The 18,137-nt window shown below is 35.2% G+C and overlaps 1 pseudogene; it reads right to left on the bottom strand.

The window, feature by feature from the left end:
• Positions 1-16,471: 16,471 nt before the first annotated feature.
• On the bottom strand, positions 16,472-17,870 carry LOC130855219 (conserved oligomeric Golgi complex subunit 6-like; annotated as a pseudogene).
• Positions 17,871-18,137: the final 267 nt, after the last annotated feature.

Here is an 18,137-nt window from a genome sequence, read left to right as displayed (position 1 = left end):
AGCAAATATTTATTGGATAGATGGGCTGATGGATAATGGATGAACAAATGGATAGATACTTTTAAAAAGAAAATTTTATATGCTCTGATTTTACTCTTTGGAAAACACACATTTCCATAATTTTCCTTGCTAGCTCAGTTAAAGAATGATAAAATCTTATTCCTTTTTTTTTAATCTTGTGCTAACTTCTGCCATACACAATAAAGTGATTTAGTTTAATATATATATATAAAATATAGATATACACACACACACATATATTCTTTTTTATATTCTTTTCCATTATGGTTTATCATAGGATACTGAATATAGTTCCCTGTGCTATACAGTAGGACCTTGTTGCTTATCCATTCTATATATAATATTTTGCATCTGCTAATCACAAATTCCCAATCCATCCCTCACCCTCCCCCTTGGCAAAGATAAGTCTCTTCTCTAAATCTATGTCTGTTTCTGTAGATAGTTTCACTTGTATCACATTTTAGATTTCACATATAAGTAATATCATATGGTATTTGTCCTTTCTGACTTACTTCACTAAGTGTGGTAATCTCTAGGTCCATTCATGTTGCTGCAAATGGCATTATTTCATATTTTTATGGCTGAGCAATATTCCACTGTATATATGTACCACATCTTCTTTATCCATTCATCTGTCAATGGGCATTTAGGTTGTTTTCATGTTGTGGCTATTGTGGCTAGTGCTGCCATGAACATAGGGGTGCATGTATCCTTTTTAAATTATAGTTTTAACCAGATATATGCCCAGGAGTGGGACTGTAGGATCATATGACAACTATATTTTTAGTTTTCTGAGGAACCTCCATGCTGTTTTCCACAGTGGGTGCACCAACTTACATTCCTATCTACAGAGTAGGAAAGTTCCCTTTTCTCCACACCCTCTCCAGCACAAAATCTTATTCCTTGAATGAAATAATATACAAAAATGCTACTATATTAACAATTTTGTTTTTAATCTGTAGATAAAAACAAATCTCTGAGTGCTAACAGATGGTTAAGTACTCTTGTATGATAAGATTTATTTTGGAAGAATCACAATTATAATGTAGGTAGTTTTGTTTATTCTGACGATAAATATTTAATATATATTCTCCTGGAAACAAGAGAGTGACTAGAGTTACTTAGTAGTATGTGTTTAAGAGCACTAATGCATCTTTAAATAACAGTACTCAGGCATGAACATAATAACAAAACACAAATGGGAAGAAAGTAGACTCAGGGGGTTGATTTATAATGGGATGTTAAACCTTTTAGCTCAAGGTTATCAGTTCCGCTCTAATCTAAGTCATCAGTCAGTGACATATTTACAATTTGCAGAAATAAGAGGAAATAATTTATTCTCTCAAAAGGCAGTTTTATTAAAAATCGGGATGGAACAGGGCTCATATGAGAGAGTTTTATAGTTATGATTACTCAAATGATTAAGAATACCTACTGAGTGTCTGTCTATGAGCCCAGCATTCTCCACCCCAAATATATCAATGTGAAACTCTATTCTATTTATAGACCAGAGGTCAATTACAGATACAAAATTCTGAGAATAATAAACTAAACATAATTAGGGATTAGAACTTTCAAAATGACTTAAGGGATTTTAAATTGTTAGCACAAAAAAAACCCTGAATTTTTAAATATGCACTCTTCATTCTTAAGGAAAATGATTTTATGCATGAGAGGCTGCCTTTAATTAAACAAATTCCTCTATAAAATTCACACCATAGTTTGACTAGACTATATTAAATACAGAGAAGTTTATACATAAAGCAATTTTCAACTAAGAGAATTTACTTGAAATTCAAATTATTTTGAAAATATTTTTTTCTTGTTTAACCTTTTCATCACTTTATACTACTTTTTCTTTATTTATTTTGCTATTCCTTATTTACATTTCAGCACATCTTTTCCTTTTATTCTTTATTTTTTCAGTGGTAGTCTCTTGAGCCTTAATGATTTATTAAGAGATTACTGGATGTGTTTTCAGTGAAGTGCCAGGCTTGAGTTTTCTACCTCCTGGGTTACCTTACACCTCTTTTCAACCTATGATTAACTTGTAGAATTTGTCTGATAGAGGTGCAAACACTCTCTTCCCAGAGGAAGAAATAGATTACACAGTAGGGCCTTGTAGGATATTAGGCAGTTTTGTATATAACTGAGAAATTTTAACCTAACACTATGTATAAACACCTAGTTTTTCAAATGATCTTTGAAGCCCTCATAACACCTTTCTGGTTCTCCATAAATGAATTAATGGAATAAGATATTTGACATTTTAATGTTATGTTTGCATGATACTCATGATTTTTCACTCTGAATATTGCACTTTAACATTAACAGCCTTTTCCTTAACATTAGCTAATGTCCATTTGTGAGGCCTTAGAGGATAAAATTCTTCCAAGCATTTATTTGCTTTTCCTAAACAAACCATCTGTTTTCATTTTATGGGCACTGAATTAACACATTCCATTGACGTCTTTGCTTTATCTACTCAAAAACTAAAAGCCAAATATTTAGCAGCTTGTCCTTAGGCATGTGCAAATTATTAGCACATTTACTGGTACCAAAATCTCTTCCTCATATATTTATTTATCCATTCATTTATTTATAGTTGGATGATCTCTTTGCTGTACTATTTATTTTATCTTGCTAATTCATTATTTACCCAAATCAACAAAAACTTTACTTCAAGTGAGCTAAAAATAAAAATAAGCACATAAATAGACAGACTGACCTACAGACATACAGACGTAAAAAGGTAGGTCAAAAGATAGATATCTGGGACTCAGTCAGTATCCTTTAGTTATCTGTGTACAAGAGAAGTTCACTAAGTATATTTAAAAATAAAAATAAAAATAAATATTCTACATGTGAAAATAATACCAGGATCCCCAAGATAAGAAGATTCTAAAATAAATAATGAACCTCATTTCCTTCCCAAATGAAGGCTTCTTAACTCACACATCTTTAACTGGGTGAAGTGAAGGTGACAAATTTTTAAATTATGTTTGATGCTTTGATTATAATGTGGGGTTAAGAATTTAATTTCATAATCAATGTGTTTTATAATAGTAATTAAGTACAGAACTTTATATGTCCAAAGAATGATCAGTGAAATTACTGCCAACCTGAGTTACTTTATCATTATATCCTGTAAGTCATGCTTGTTTGAGTGCCAGTTACCTATTTAAAAAAATTATATGTGTAACTGGCATCAAGTATTATTCTCTACATGATGCTACTCATGTTTTATTCTAAAGCAAAATTCAAAAATACAAATACACAGTAATTTACTCCCACATTTATCTTTCGCATTTCTGCCAGAAGGGAGGTGGTGGGAAAATACATTCTTAATATAGACACCCAAGTCACTTGGTGTGGTTCATGGATCATTAAGGACTAAGCAAATTTTCTCTTTCCACAACTTTTATTTATTTTGTTTCTGTTGACCACTTACTTCTGCTCTAATGATATAGAAAACAGCAGTAAATATATGAGACTCAATAGAAGAAGAACTTTTTGAAAATATTCTTCAATAAAGTCTTTTATACTTAAAATTATCTACAAGTAGTTTAACCAAATGCAAATTGTAGGTGAAAGATTACATATACAATTATGATCCAACCTTTTCAATAGATCGTGCTGTATTTCTCTGGAAAATTATTAAGTGTACTGCATAATAATATATATTACTTTAACAGGCTGCAAACTGTATATAGGTTATAATTTCAATCAAGTAAAATAGCCTATATGTGCAGAGAAAACTGTAAGGAAATATACCAATTTGTTTTAATAAAATCAAAATTAAAATACATTGCAATACCAGCCTCTGATAGAGGGCTTAGCTAGTATATACACTGCTTTTAAAAAGTACAAAGAATATCTCTTGTGAAAATACTTAACAATAACCAATTTAACCTTGTTTCTTCTGTTTTACATTCTTTTTTTCATTGTGTGCCACAAATATCTTTGTACAAGAAGAATTATGAATTAATAACCACCAGTATTCAATTCTTAGGAAGCAATAATCCCAAATAGGATCACATTTGTTTTCATGTAGAAATGAATATTTTAAAAATTTGAGGATCTGTGAAGTTATATCAAATACATTTCATTTGAACAGACACAACATTAAATTTTCATCTGGGGCTTTACTTTTTATTTTTTTAAGAACTTTTATTGAGATACAGTTAACATACAATAAACTGCATATATTTAGAGTGTACAATTTGGTATCCCAATCTCCCAATTCATTCCCCCCAACCCTCCCTGCTTTCCCCACTTGGTGTCCATATGTTTGTTCTCTACATCTGGGTCTCTATTTCTGCCTTGCAAACCGGTTGATTTGTACCATTTTTCTATAGTCTGCATATATGTCTTAATATACGATATTCGTTTTTCTCTTTCTGACCCACTTCACTCTGTATGACAGTCTCTAGGTCCATCCATGTCTCTACAAATGTCCCAGTTTCCTTGTTTTTTACAGCTGAGTAATATTCCATTGTATATATGTACCACATCTTTATCCATTCATCTGTTGATGGACATTGAGGTTGCTTCCATGTCCTGGCGATTGTAAATAGTGCTGCAATGAACACTGGAGTGCATGTGTCTTTTTGAATTATGGTGTTCTCTGGGTATATGCCCAGTAGTGGGATTGCTGGGTCATATGGTAGACTCTATTTTTAGTTTTGCAAGGAACCTCCATACTGTTCTCCATAGTGGCTGTATCAATTTACATTCCCACCAACAGTGCAAAAGCGTTCCCTTTTCTCCACACCCTCTCCAGCATTTACTGTTTGTAGATTTTCTGATGATGCCCCTTCTAAGCGGTGTGAGGTGATGCTTCACTGTAGTTTTAATTTGCATTTCTCTAATAATTAGTGATGTTGAGCAGCTTGGGGCTTTATTTTTAATCGTATTTTAGATCCAAGTTGAAGCTGAATCACATGTGAAAATGAGATATGTTCAATGTACAATTAACTACTTATCTTTCATCTAAAATGTTTTAATTGAAATTGAAATAATCCAAATTAAATATGACAACAGTGGTTCTCATCCTTGGATGCAGAGCAAAATAACCTGGAAGGCTTTTATATGTCCTGATGCCCAGACCATACCCAAGATCAATTAAGTGAAATCCCAGAGGCTTTTTTTAATCCTCCTGGGGAGATTACAATAGATGTTTCATAAGTTGTAACTGACAGTTCATGGATTTTTTATTTGGTTTTTGAGGTTTACCTTGCGTACAACATAAGAAGCAAGCAACTACTCATGCATCATGCCACAAAAGCTACTGAGATTCTGCATATACAAGGAGAAGAAAATATATATTTCTCATGGTTTCTTCTACTTGTTAGTAATTCTCTCCTATATTCATGAGTGTTTGCCACTCTCTTCGAAGGGAGAAGACTGAAATTAATGTGCTAATGAACTGCTTAATCAGATAAAGGAAAGAATACTAGTTAAAATACAAATACTGCATTTTTAGCAGAATTTGAAAGGAAACAAAAAGCTTGAAACTCTATGTGTTTTTTTGTTTTTAATTTTAGAAAGAATTGTTACAGCATTTGACATCTTCTTGGGCAGATGAATCATTCATATGGTTTTCCAGTTGCATTAAATTTATGACCCTCTTCCTTGTAGCAGTTATAAATAAAAAGGTTCAGTATAATTTACAGTGGAAATTTTTATTGGTTTCCTAATAGCATTGAAAATGCCATGACTGCATTCTGTGTTTCAACAAAAACAGTTTACTTGTAGGATTTCAGTCTCAATTGAAATTTTATGAAGAATAACTATAAATTGCTCCTTTAAATTAGAAATAATTGTGCAGAGAGAGACTAATGGGAAATTAATAAGTAACTTCTTAAATTCACGTAGAAAATCAAGTCCACATTATATGAAACAATTTATATGTAAAAGGTAATAATATTTCTAAATATTTCCCAATAAATGTATATGTTTATTTTGTTTTGCCTTTTAATCAGTAAACCTGATTTCCCTCTTCACACTATTTAATGTTGACCAAGGAATACTGCACTAGGAAATGAAAAAGATATGTCAAAAGCAAATTCTTTCCATAGGATGCAACTGCAGTGCTGCAGCTGTCCACTTCTTGCTGATATCATGCAGCATCAGCAAACCAGCCCCAAGTCCCCACTTCCTCTGTCAACTGATTGTAGGAAAGTCCCCATGAGGCCACAAATGCAGGAAGAGAGAAGAGAATGCACGTCAACAGGAGTGAGGACCAGAGGCATTGGGGCCACTTCTTCATGTTACTTATTTTTCCTTCACAATTAGCTTAGGCCCAATCACGCATATACTACTTTCATTTGATAAGGATGTGCGTGCCCAACTTTATGGCTTCATGGATCAAATAGCACAGTTCATGATTGGCAGCTCAAGTCAGATAGTAATTTGATGGCCCATGGTTAACCATTCTGTCTCTACTAAGTCCCAGTATCAGGCCAAGAGATGTGTCTTCAAAAGAGAACAATTATACGCAGAGGGTAGTAAGGCTTTGCTCCAATATCCTAAAGGTCTGCAATATGATTCACATATGGGGCCTGCCAAGGGCTGCCAATAGCATCCTTATCTGCCACTGACTTCAAGTACCATTGGATCTATGTGGTTATGTGGTCCAAGCAGAAGGGCAGCTTTCACAGCAGCCTGGACCCAATACAGAACATTCTTCTGGCCTGGGCCTCATTCAAAATGAACAACTTTTCATATCACTTGGTAAGTGGGCTGAAGTGACACACCCAAATGTTGTCTCCAAAATCCAAAATGATGAACAAGCTGTTGTGCCTCTTTTGTTAGAAGAGGCCAGATAAAACATTTTTTTTTTTTTTTTACTTTAGAAGGAATATCTTGGCATGCTTCACACCACTGGATCCCTAAAAATTACACCAAGGTCCCTGAATTTTTGTCAGATTTATCTCCCACCCTGTGGCACACTAATGTCTATATAGTAGTTGCTACTTCTTGCTCATGAGGTCCAAACAGCATATGTGATCAGTGTTATGGACCATTGTGATCTCTTATAGAAGGGAAAGGAGATCAATGTCCCTGCAAACTAAATGATGAAACAGTGCTAGATAGTTGATAAACCCCTGAGATAGGACAGTGAAGGTATACTGCTGTCCTTGCTATCTGAAAGCAATCTGCTGGTGGGACTCATTGAGAGGGATGGATAAAAAGTCATTTTATCAACAGCTGCATACCAGGTACCAGGGTATGTATTAATTTGCCCAAGCAATGAAATCATATTTGGTGCAGCAGGTGTAATTGGAATCACCACCTGATAAAGCTTATGATAATCTACTGTCATTCTCCAAGATTTATCTGTCTTCCAAAGAAGAGGCCAAAGAAGAGAACTGAGTGGGGATGTGGTGGGAATAACCACCCCATGCATCCTTCAAGTACTTGGTAGTGGCATTAATCTCTGCCATCCTTCCAGGAATGTAGTCTTGCCTTTGATTTTCTATTTTCCTACACAGAAGCAGTAATAATGGCTTCTGCTTAGACTTTGCCACCATAACAGTCCTCACTCTATAAATCAGGAAGCTAGTGATTCTGCCAGCTATTGAGTATACCTACTCCAATTACGCATTATGGAGTTGGAGAAATCACCACAAGATGAGTTTGGGGACCCACTGTGACCACTGTGAGATTGCACAAGCCCCTACTCTGACTGGGAGGGTCACAGTGACATTTTGGGTTTTCTGAAATTAGTGTCAGCTCAGAGTTAGGGTCCAAAAGTCCCCAAAGGGTCTTGTTATTCCTTTTCCCTAATGTACAGTTACCATGGATAAAGGCCATAGATCCCTCTGGGGAAGACTGGGAGAAAGATTAACAGTATAAATTGCTGGTAGTTTACTGGGGTTCAACCTCAAAGGGACCCAGCCTCCCCTTCACTCAGGGGATTCTAGGTCTGTAAACTGGCTCAAGTCTGGGAATTGATTGAGGGGCCATGGCTCTCGGTTCTTGGGATTTAGGTTAGATTTTTGTTCACTTGACCTAGAATTTTTCTGCTTGTATAGATCAACTAAGAATTTAACAGATCTCTTATCCATTTTACTTCTAGGAACACCATGGTCCACTAGCTAATATCACAGATCTGCTATTCTGATTTCAGCCTTGACTCTGCTGTCCAATACGCTAACTACGCCTACGTTGCCTTTGGTGACTGAGTGCCCCATTTGGCCCTTGCCTCCCTGGGATCCAATTATTCCCAGTGCATTGAGGTTTCCCAATTCAGTGGCTGCAGTGAGTTCTGGCCTACAGAGAAGAGCAATTACAGAGCTCTTCAAGGATGCCAGGACTCCTCTCACAAGTTTCTCACAGTTCTGGTAAAACGTATGTCTTCTGGACCTTCCCAGTGTGGGTGAGTAGACAAACGACAAACCTACTCTAAGATTCAAACCCCTAAGCCTCTGAATCCCTTGCTTTACATTAAACCAAGCAGATCTGCATTTCTAATTTACTCACTGTGGGCCATCTAGCAGTCCATGTTTCAGCCAACCAAACAGACGGTTAGAGACCTTTATAACTCCCCAAGTTGTGATATTAAATGCAGAATCTCTGCTTAGTGAGCCTATATCAATAAATTTTACTGATCCAACTTTTTATTCTTCTACCATTATCCCACACCTTGAGTATCTATTCTCACATGTCCCCTTGATTTCCGTCTGTATAAATTTGAAAACTCAAGTAGTTCTTTTGAAGTATAGTGCACCTTCTCATAGGTTGCACCTACGCCTCAGGGGAGGCTGTGGCAGTTTCCTCAGACAACGCAGTGTTAACTCCCTCACACCTCAGATGAAGGGATGGAGAGGCTAATACCACTGGTGGTAAAGAAGCCACTTCTGCTGAGGATAGGGAGGCTGCTTCTACTGGTGGTATGGAGGCCTCTAACACCGGCAAGGAAAACTCATCAGAATTTAGAGGCTCAACGTCTTAGCTTTGCCACGTTCTTCCTACACACCCCTATCACTGTTCACAAGGTCCCATTCTTTACCAATCATTGCTATCACTTTAACAGTAGACACCCTGTGAGACTGTAAATTTAACTTGTAATTCAACCAGTGCAAAAGGAGATTCTGCATTGATTTTCAGCAATCTCAGCCCTGAAGCTATAGAACGAAAGGGTCTCCAGGGAGCAAAAGAAACTTTAAGATCATTTATGTGTTGCTTGAGTTGGAAATTCAAATCCCTGAGCTCTTCCTTTCCTTTCACCACCTTGTCCAGTGACATCAGGTGCAATCACTTCATCTCATTATATCCATTAGTTTTCCACAAATGTTTGAAAGTACCATACACACAATCACCCAGCTCCCTGCATCTTATAAGTGGTTGGTCAGAAGTATGCAATGCAGACATTCTGTGTGTCTCTATTACTAGTTCATGCTATGGATCATCAGTGTCATTGAGATCTTTAAATCTAATTAGATTAATGAGCCAGTTTCAGAAACCTCAAAACCAATTAATAAAACTCATCCTTAAAATTTGGTTCCTCTAGAACCACTCTCATCACCAAAATCGCCAGAGAAACAGAACCAATAGGATATATAAATATATATTTTTAATTATATATATAAACATACTTATATCTATCTACCTATAATCTATGCCTTGCTTAAAGTTAGATAAAACCAAAATATAATTTTATTAATGAACATTAAGATTATATTTACAGCTTTTTCCTATTCTGACACCAATTACTATTTGTTGTTGGTCGTGATGGTGATAGTGTTGGTGGTAATGTGTGTATATGGTGTAGACATGAGAGTGTTATTATATTAAAACAGACCACAGAGAAGTATATAATGTGTATTCAGGAAATCTAATTACCTTGAAACTTATGCTGATCCACATGCATCCTATCCCAGTGGAGAAAAATCCATACTATTTTACATATTTATAAGAACATACTGTTCCATACTGTCTTACATATTTATAGGAATAAAGTCCATACCATTTTACATTTTATATGAACAAGATGGAGGAGAGAAATCTATGTGAATTGTGATAATGCAAGTTTGCTTGTTAAGAAAGTGGTCTGGTTAGAATGGGTCAGTCATAGCTACTGGTATCAGCCTATTCTTCTCTGGAGCTAACGCACATCTATTTAGCAGGGAGCAATAGAAAGGAAAGGAGCCACCAGAGCCATTCAAATCTTTCCTCCAACCACTTCCCAGGACTTGGGGATTCGTAAATATTATTCCTATCAGTTTTATGGACCCTGGGTTGCAGGAATTCCATAATCAGTAAGGAGTAATCAAATTTTTTTGATTTTGAGTCAAAAAATTAGAATTTGTGATTACTAATTATTAATAGTCAAACAAAAGTATAGTTAGGTTTTTATTTTCTCTTAAATGCCTTCTGATTCTTATCAGTACATAAGAATCTGGCTTAAGAAACCCAAATTTAGTCCAATATAACAAATGTCAGAATAATTCGCCTCACAATATTAAGCCAATCCAGGCTCCTTTGGCAGGGTTCTGTTGTTGAGATTTACACTGCTTAAAAGGGAATGTCATTTTAATTATTGATGATGACATGTTACTACTTTTAAAGAAAAATGAACCTTAAAGTTTAACATTTGCTAGACAAAGATCAATTATTTCTGACTCTGCTGCTGAAAGTCATTACTGTTGTGGGGTAAGTCACGTTAACATAAATCATGGATTAAATTTCAAAATGCAAAGTCAATTTAAAATACATACAACCTGAAAACATGCTTTTATTCACTTTTACATAAATTAAGACTCATTCACTTTATTCTGTCATCTCATAATTATAATAACAATAAAAGGTAAGAATAGCACAATAGAGATATGAGAGAAGTGTGAAGATAAATAGCTTGTAGCACAGAGAATGAGCATAATAGCATGACTAACACTATACAAGATAAACTACAATTTAAATAAATAAGCCAAAGGAAAAAATATACTAAGTTTACCAGAAGGTGGGATTATATCCAAAATGATCACTTTTAACTTGAAATATTTTTAATATTCAAGAAGAGGGGAGAATATTAATTATGCGTTTAAGTTATGCTCTTCTAAGAAAATGAAGAGATTGTATAAAATTTAGCTAAATATTGATTTTCACAAATTTGCATTCGAGTGCATTGCAATTTAGAATCAAAAATGAAATGGCAGTGATTTATATTTTACCATACCCTTTTGTCAATGGAACTTCAAACATTTCAATCACAACTACCAGATCATTTACTAGCCTTTAAAACCAAATAACTTTAGATTCTGAAATTGTTTCACTTCATTGACATTTAACTGACAAGAGGGAAATTTTCTTTTTGGTCTTCTTTTGAAAAAGAGTAAACAATAAGGAGATCAAAATGACAAAATGGAAAGATCTTGATTTTATGTTTTGCCTATGGCTTAGAGCAGTTTCTGAAATGTAAGTTGATGCATCTGTACAGATTTCTTTAGGAAACTTAATTATTTTCCTTGTTAATTTAGATTCTTAGAATATAATATTACTTATAATATTCTTATATTTATATTATATAAAATATAACTATAGATATAACATGTTCATAGTTCATATGAATTTAAAAACAAAATTGCCTATTGGATATGACCATAATTTAAAAATCAATAAAATTTAAATCAATAGTATTGATTTAATGTGTTGGATAATATAGATTTGCCACAATGTGTATGATTACGGACCATTTGAAAAATTTTCACTTTTTTCCTAAACTACTAAAAAATTGGTCTCATCTTATCAAGGATTCATTATATACATATTGTCTTCCTTTTTCATTTCTTATTGCTGCCAATCTAATTGTAAATGCAAATAATAAACATCAGTACTAACATCACATGGAAAAATGTTTTTACAGTCATTTTCTACATGATCATAAAATTCGATATTCTAAATAAAACAAAAATGACGAAATTTATAATTAACCATGGATTAAGTGTTCAACAAAAATATGTTTTAATCTTCGCCTTGGAGAATAAGTGATTTAACTTATTCGAACCTCAGATTCCTGATGTGTTAAGTGGGTGAAGAGAAATGTAGACTAGATGATTGAGTAGGCTTTTCTTTTTCCTTTTGCCATCCATAATTCAATGAAAAAATTTTAACATACATCTATTGAGTACCTAATGTCAATAAATACGTAGTGTCTGAGATTTTACTCTACTTGAATGCTAAGCCTTCAGCCCGACATAGTTACATGGATGTTGTCAGAAGTGGCAAAAGATTCTTAAGACAGAGCCAGAAGATTTTATTACTCATGCATACAAAGAACTATATGAACTTCACATCTGTATCATTTTTTTCCCTTTAACCCCAAATCCTGTGGGGAGGACATGAGGTGGTCCAAATAGGTACTGTTCATGCAGTGGGTTTGAATCATAGCTGAGGAACTATAAGGGACTGCAAGCAAATCTGTCCTTTGCCTGTGAGGGAGACACTATCTTTATATTTTGGACAGTAAAATAAAAAATAAAAAAAATAATATGTCCTTGCTCTATTTTCCAAAGCTATCTGCTACAAAAGTATCTTTGAGAAGGCAGTCTGGAAGGAAAGGTTGTCAGATGCACCAGGCATTGCACTAGGCAGGTGGGAGAATGAATGTGAATAATTCAGTCTTTACTCTCAAGGAGCTAACTGCCTAGTGATGGAGAATCAATACTTAAGTAATTTTACTACAATAAAACAAGAGTTAAAGAGAATACTGTGAATTAAGAGATATATCCTGACATGTAAAGTCAGGGAAGACTTTAGACAGAAGAGCACTTCGTGCTGGGTCTTAGGAACAAAGTAGAAAAAGCTAGTAAGAAACACGGAGGCCAAGATGACACAATAGAAAGAGTTTGATTTTAATACACTCTGGATTCTGTCTCTAACTGGCTCTATGGATTGGAGAAGTCTGAAATTTAAGTTAACATGCACATGCCTCTTAAAAACACATTTTTACAAATGAAACCTTGTTAGTTTACTGTATTACAATGTAATTCACAAAAGAAAAGGGCATACAAAAGCTTAGACACTGCAAAATCTCCTTCTTGACTGGTCACCAATTGCATTCAGCATCACACTGAATGGTCAATGTTATAAACTAAATGTTTGTGTCCCCTGAAAATCCATGTGTTAAGGCTCTAACCCTCAATGCGATAGTATTTGGAGATGCAATTAGGCTTAGATTAGGTCACAAGAGTGTGAATTCATGACGGTACAGCACGCTTATAAGAAGAGGAAGGCAGAGATCTCTCTCCCTCCAAGTGCAAGCACAGAGGAAAGCCATATGAGCACACAGCAGGACAGTGGCTCTCTATAAACTAGGAAAAGGGCCCTCACTAATAACTGAATCTGTTGGCACCTCGTTCTTGGACTTCCCAGCCTCTAGAATTGTGAGAAACAAATTTCCATTGTTTAAGCCACAAAACAAACTATGGTATTTTGTTACAGCAGGCCTAGCTGATCAAGACAGTCAATAAGTTTGCATAATAAGGGTACTGAAACAATATGTGAATTCTGAATAACATCCTGAAAACATTAAGTGGTTTATTTAATGCAGTAGTTTCATACTTGGTTCAATATTTATTCACAAAATACATTTAACACTTTTCCTTATTTAATTATTTTATCTTGACCATTTTAACTTGATTCAATTTTGAAAAATAAATTATATACTTCACCTCACATGAGACCAGTTTGCAAGGTACTGTACTGCTTTTAAATTTCTAGTGAATTCTACCACAAAGGTGAAGCACTTAATCTGTAAAATATCTTTTGATGTTCTGACACTGAAGGTACTAGATAAGTGCAGGATACATACTAAGTAGGAAAAAAGTATTATTTAAAAAATTCATTGTAAGCCTGCTATCACTGAGATTAAGAATGATAGTTCAAAGTAATAATTCATGGCTCATTTCTATATGCTAACAGAAAATTTGAAAGTCAAGTCTAATTAGAAAATAACATCATCATTCTTACAAACGTTTCATAAACTGAGCTGTGATTCTTTTCATTTCTTTGCAGTTCTGTTCTGTTACAGCTTTATTTCCCTTATGACATTTTGCTTTCACTTATGGAAGTTTTCTCTGAAAAGAAGTGTCAATCCTAATCAGGTCTAAATTCTCCTTAGTAACATATTTTGTGTTAAATTTGAGGTGGACAGAGGAGGAGAAATCTCATTTTTAACAGAACAGACATCTGCCAGTCAGCTACCTAAATATAACTACCACATGGTTTTAAGTCCTGGAGAAATTCTTCTGCATATTTTAGAAATTCAAAAATTTTTAGTAAGAAAAATGATTTTCAAATACTTTTTTAGTAATAACATGTAAATCACTTTAAATGCCACATTTACCACTGAAGGCTTTCTTTTATTTTTTTTTCTTTTTTTTTTTTCTTTTTTTTGTAAATTTCCAGTGCTAATGATGTTCCCTGAACATCATTCTATTTCATCTATTTTGTAAAAGGTTTATGCAAATACAGAAATTGCTTATGTTCCCCTTTTACCTTCAGGGAAGGTAATTGCTTATGTTCCCATTTTACCTTCGGGGAAAAGCTTCCGTGCTTTTAAAAATCTTTAATCATTCTATCATCCTCTTTTCAACTAAACCCATTAAATATACATAAATCAGTTTGAGGGGAGAAAGGAATTTTGAATACATAAGATGCAATATGACATTCTACCGTTAATTTGGGTTTTAATTTACCTTCATTATGTAGAAAATGACACTCTTAAAAAAGAGAGAGAGAGAAAAGAAAATCACACTCTAGGCCTGATATTCAATTCAGAAGCAACCAGTAAGACAATTATTGGATCACATTCTTACAGCATTCTGAGCAGATATATAAGCTCTGTGACACCATAAGCAATCTATTATAATATTAAACACATGACTCATGATACACTTTAGCAATTATAAATTTTTTCCCTTACTTGACTAGGCAGAAAAAAAAATCTCTTTCTTATATTAAACACAAAGGAAAGCAAGGAATATTTACACATAATTAGAGGAAAAGATGTCATCTTTAAGATCCTCTTTAAATTCTACTTTGAAATAATAATAGCTTCATACGAAGTTACAAAGATGGTACAAATAGGTCCTATGTATCCTTTAAACTCTTTACTGCAATGGTTACTTTTTCCATAGTTATAAAAAGATTATCAAAATCAGAAACCTGATATTGATATAATCAATGTTTAAAGTTTCATGCCATTTATCCACTGGAGACCCATGGAACCTAAAAACAATCAAGATACAGCTCTAGTCCATCTCCATTAAGATCTCCCTAGTTCTGCCCTCCTCTAGTCACAATCACCCCCTTCCCCCTCACCATCTGTAGTTGAATAACATTCCTCAAAAATGTGTTTCCTCCCAGAACCTAAGAATGTGACCTTATCTGGATACAGGGTCGTTGCAGCAAGAATTAGTTAAGGATCGTGAGATGAATTCATCCTATATTTAGGGTGAAACCTAAATCCAACGACTTGTGTCCTTGGGAGAAGAGCAGAGGACACATGAAAACACAGAGAAGTCACATGAGGAAAGAGGAAGAGACTGGAGTTATGCAACAAGCCAAGGAACACCAAGGGTAGTCTAGCAGCCACCAGAAGCTAGAGAGGATGAAACTGTTTCTCAAAGGCTCCAGAGGAAACCCTGATGACACCTTGATTTCAGACTTCCAGCCTCTAGAACTGTGAGGATACATTTGTTTTAAGCACCTGGTTGGTGGGGCTTTGTTACATTAGCCCTTGGAAACTAAATAGATCACTCTTAAATCCTGACTACTACTAACAGGTTCTCTATCTCTACAATTTTGTCATTTAGAGAATGCTATATAAGTGAAATCAAACAGCATGTGACCTTTTGAAATGGGCTACCTCACTCAGAATAATACTCTTGAGATCCATCCAAGTTGCTGCACGTATCAATGGTTCATTCCCCTTTTTCATGGAATAGTAGTCCACAATGTAGCTGTATCAGAGGTTGAATCATTCAGCTACCCAGGGACATTTTACTTGCTTCCAGATTTTGGCTATTACAAACAGAGCTGCTATGAACATTCATGGATAGGTGTTTATGTGCTTAAATTTCTCAATAATAAACGTCCAGGAGTGTGATTGTTGAGTCATATGATAAGTATATGTTTGTTTCTTTATTTATTTCCACTGTCTGAATTTACTTATGTGAATTTCAAGAGCACACAAAAACAGGAAATAGAAGTCAGATGGTGGTTAACTTTGGGGGGTTTTGACTGGGAAGGAGCATAAAGAAGCTTTCTGAGGTGCTGGAAATGTTTTATATTTTAAGCTGGATGATGATTAATGAACATATACAAATACAAAAATTCAATGAACTTAAGATTTGTATACTGTAAGTTTTATCTCAATTTACATTGAAAGCTAATTTAAGGGAGATCAACTCCATGCTAGGTGATGACCTAGAGGGGTGGGAGGGAGGCTCAAGAGGGAGGGGATATGGGGATATATGTATACATACAGCTGATTCACCTTGTTGTACAGCGGAAACTAACACAACATTGTAAAGCAATTATACTCCAACAAAGATCTTGTCTATTAATTTATTGGCATGAAGACTCAAGCTATTGAATAATATTTTTTTTTGCTTGGCAAATGCATTTCTTCAACGGTAGTTAACAATGTAGCTGCACTATTGCCAACAGTGCCGCTGATTATATGATGATAAAATTTGAGGAGGTTACAAATTTTATATAATAAAACTGCCCTAGGTTTAGCAACTATTACTTGCTCAATTCGAACCTTTAGAGGCCTGCACAAACCCTTAGTGATATGGCCAACAACTTCTTGAATATCTTCTTCAACACCTCGTGTAGTTAAATGCTTTAAGAGAGCTTCAAGGTGTTCTTTTTCAGAAGCAGTAGCTTGAAGGATCCAAGCCAACATATCTCCTCCATATCTCAAAGGGTCATGAGAGAGCATTTCAATGAGTCTAGGTTTACCTCCTGGCCCCCCTCTTATAAGAACATCAATAAATCCACGAACAACTGTACTTCTTCTGGCTGTACCAAACTCATCTAAGGTACATTTATATAAGACAGGTCTATCCTGCAAGGCTTCCATTGCCTGAGTTAGTACTGGAGATATGTCCCATGATTCTTGTGTCAATGTTCTGCATTCACTTTGAGCCCATCTGTAAAGTCTTCCACAAGATGTTTCTTAAAGCAAGGCCATCTGTTCCATAATTCCTAAACCTGCTGTTTGCTGGTTTGTATGCAAGAAAACTTTGACATCATTATGAAACTGATTTACTCTTCCCAATGTCTTGAAAAAATCCTCAGCGACAGGTCCTTCTCTTGTAGCTCGGAGAAGACTCATTTCATCAGAAGTCAGCTGGAACTTGGATAAGAAAGCGTCTACAACTTGTGCTCTTATTTCTAATCTTTGACTTTCAGCTTGAAGTTTAGTGGTTTTTACTATTAAATCTTCAGTCTGTTCCTTTGCTGCCTGCAGGCGACATGTCATATCTTGACAACAGCTGTTCACTGCTTGAACATCTTCATGTATGCTTTCAAGTTCCTCTTTCACGTCCTCGAAAATGCTTACAAACTCTTCATTGATGGCTAAACTTCTGCGTTAAATATCTCCACGTAAATTTCTTTGAGTCCACAAACTATTTTCAACAAAAAAGGTTGAGAGTGCCTGGAGAGCTTCGAACATCTCCTTATCGTTGCCCAGCCCTGTGTCCAGGATCTTACCCTGCTTCCGCGACAGCCGGTTGTTGGTCTGCGCCGAGGTTCCGCCAGCCCTAGCGCTGAGGCCGCGGGGCAGCCCTGGTCGCGGGCACTGTGAGTACTTCCCCGCTGCCCTCGGCCATAGCGTCGTGCGCCCCACCCCTAGCTCAGCGCCAGCAGTCTCAGCCCTGGGCAGAGACCCGCCAGCAGCCGCGTAGTGCGCGTGTATGTTTGTTTATTTTTTTAAAGAAAATGAAAATTAGTTTTCAAAGTGACTATACCATTTTACATTCTAACCAGCAATGCATTAGAGCGGCAGTTTCCCTGCATTTTTATAGCATTCTGTACTGTCATTATGTTTTGTTTTGATGCAATAGATGCACAATGATATCTCTTTGTGGTCCTTAATT

This window comes from Hippopotamus amphibius, chromosome 1, assembly GCF_030028045.1.
Source record: "Hippopotamus amphibius kiboko isolate mHipAmp2 chromosome 1, mHipAmp2.hap2, whole genome shotgun sequence".
In the NCBI taxonomy this organism is placed as follows: Eukaryota; Metazoa; Chordata; class Mammalia; order Artiodactyla; family Hippopotamidae; genus Hippopotamus; species Hippopotamus amphibius.
This window is presented reverse-complemented; position numbering and strand designations above follow the sequence as displayed.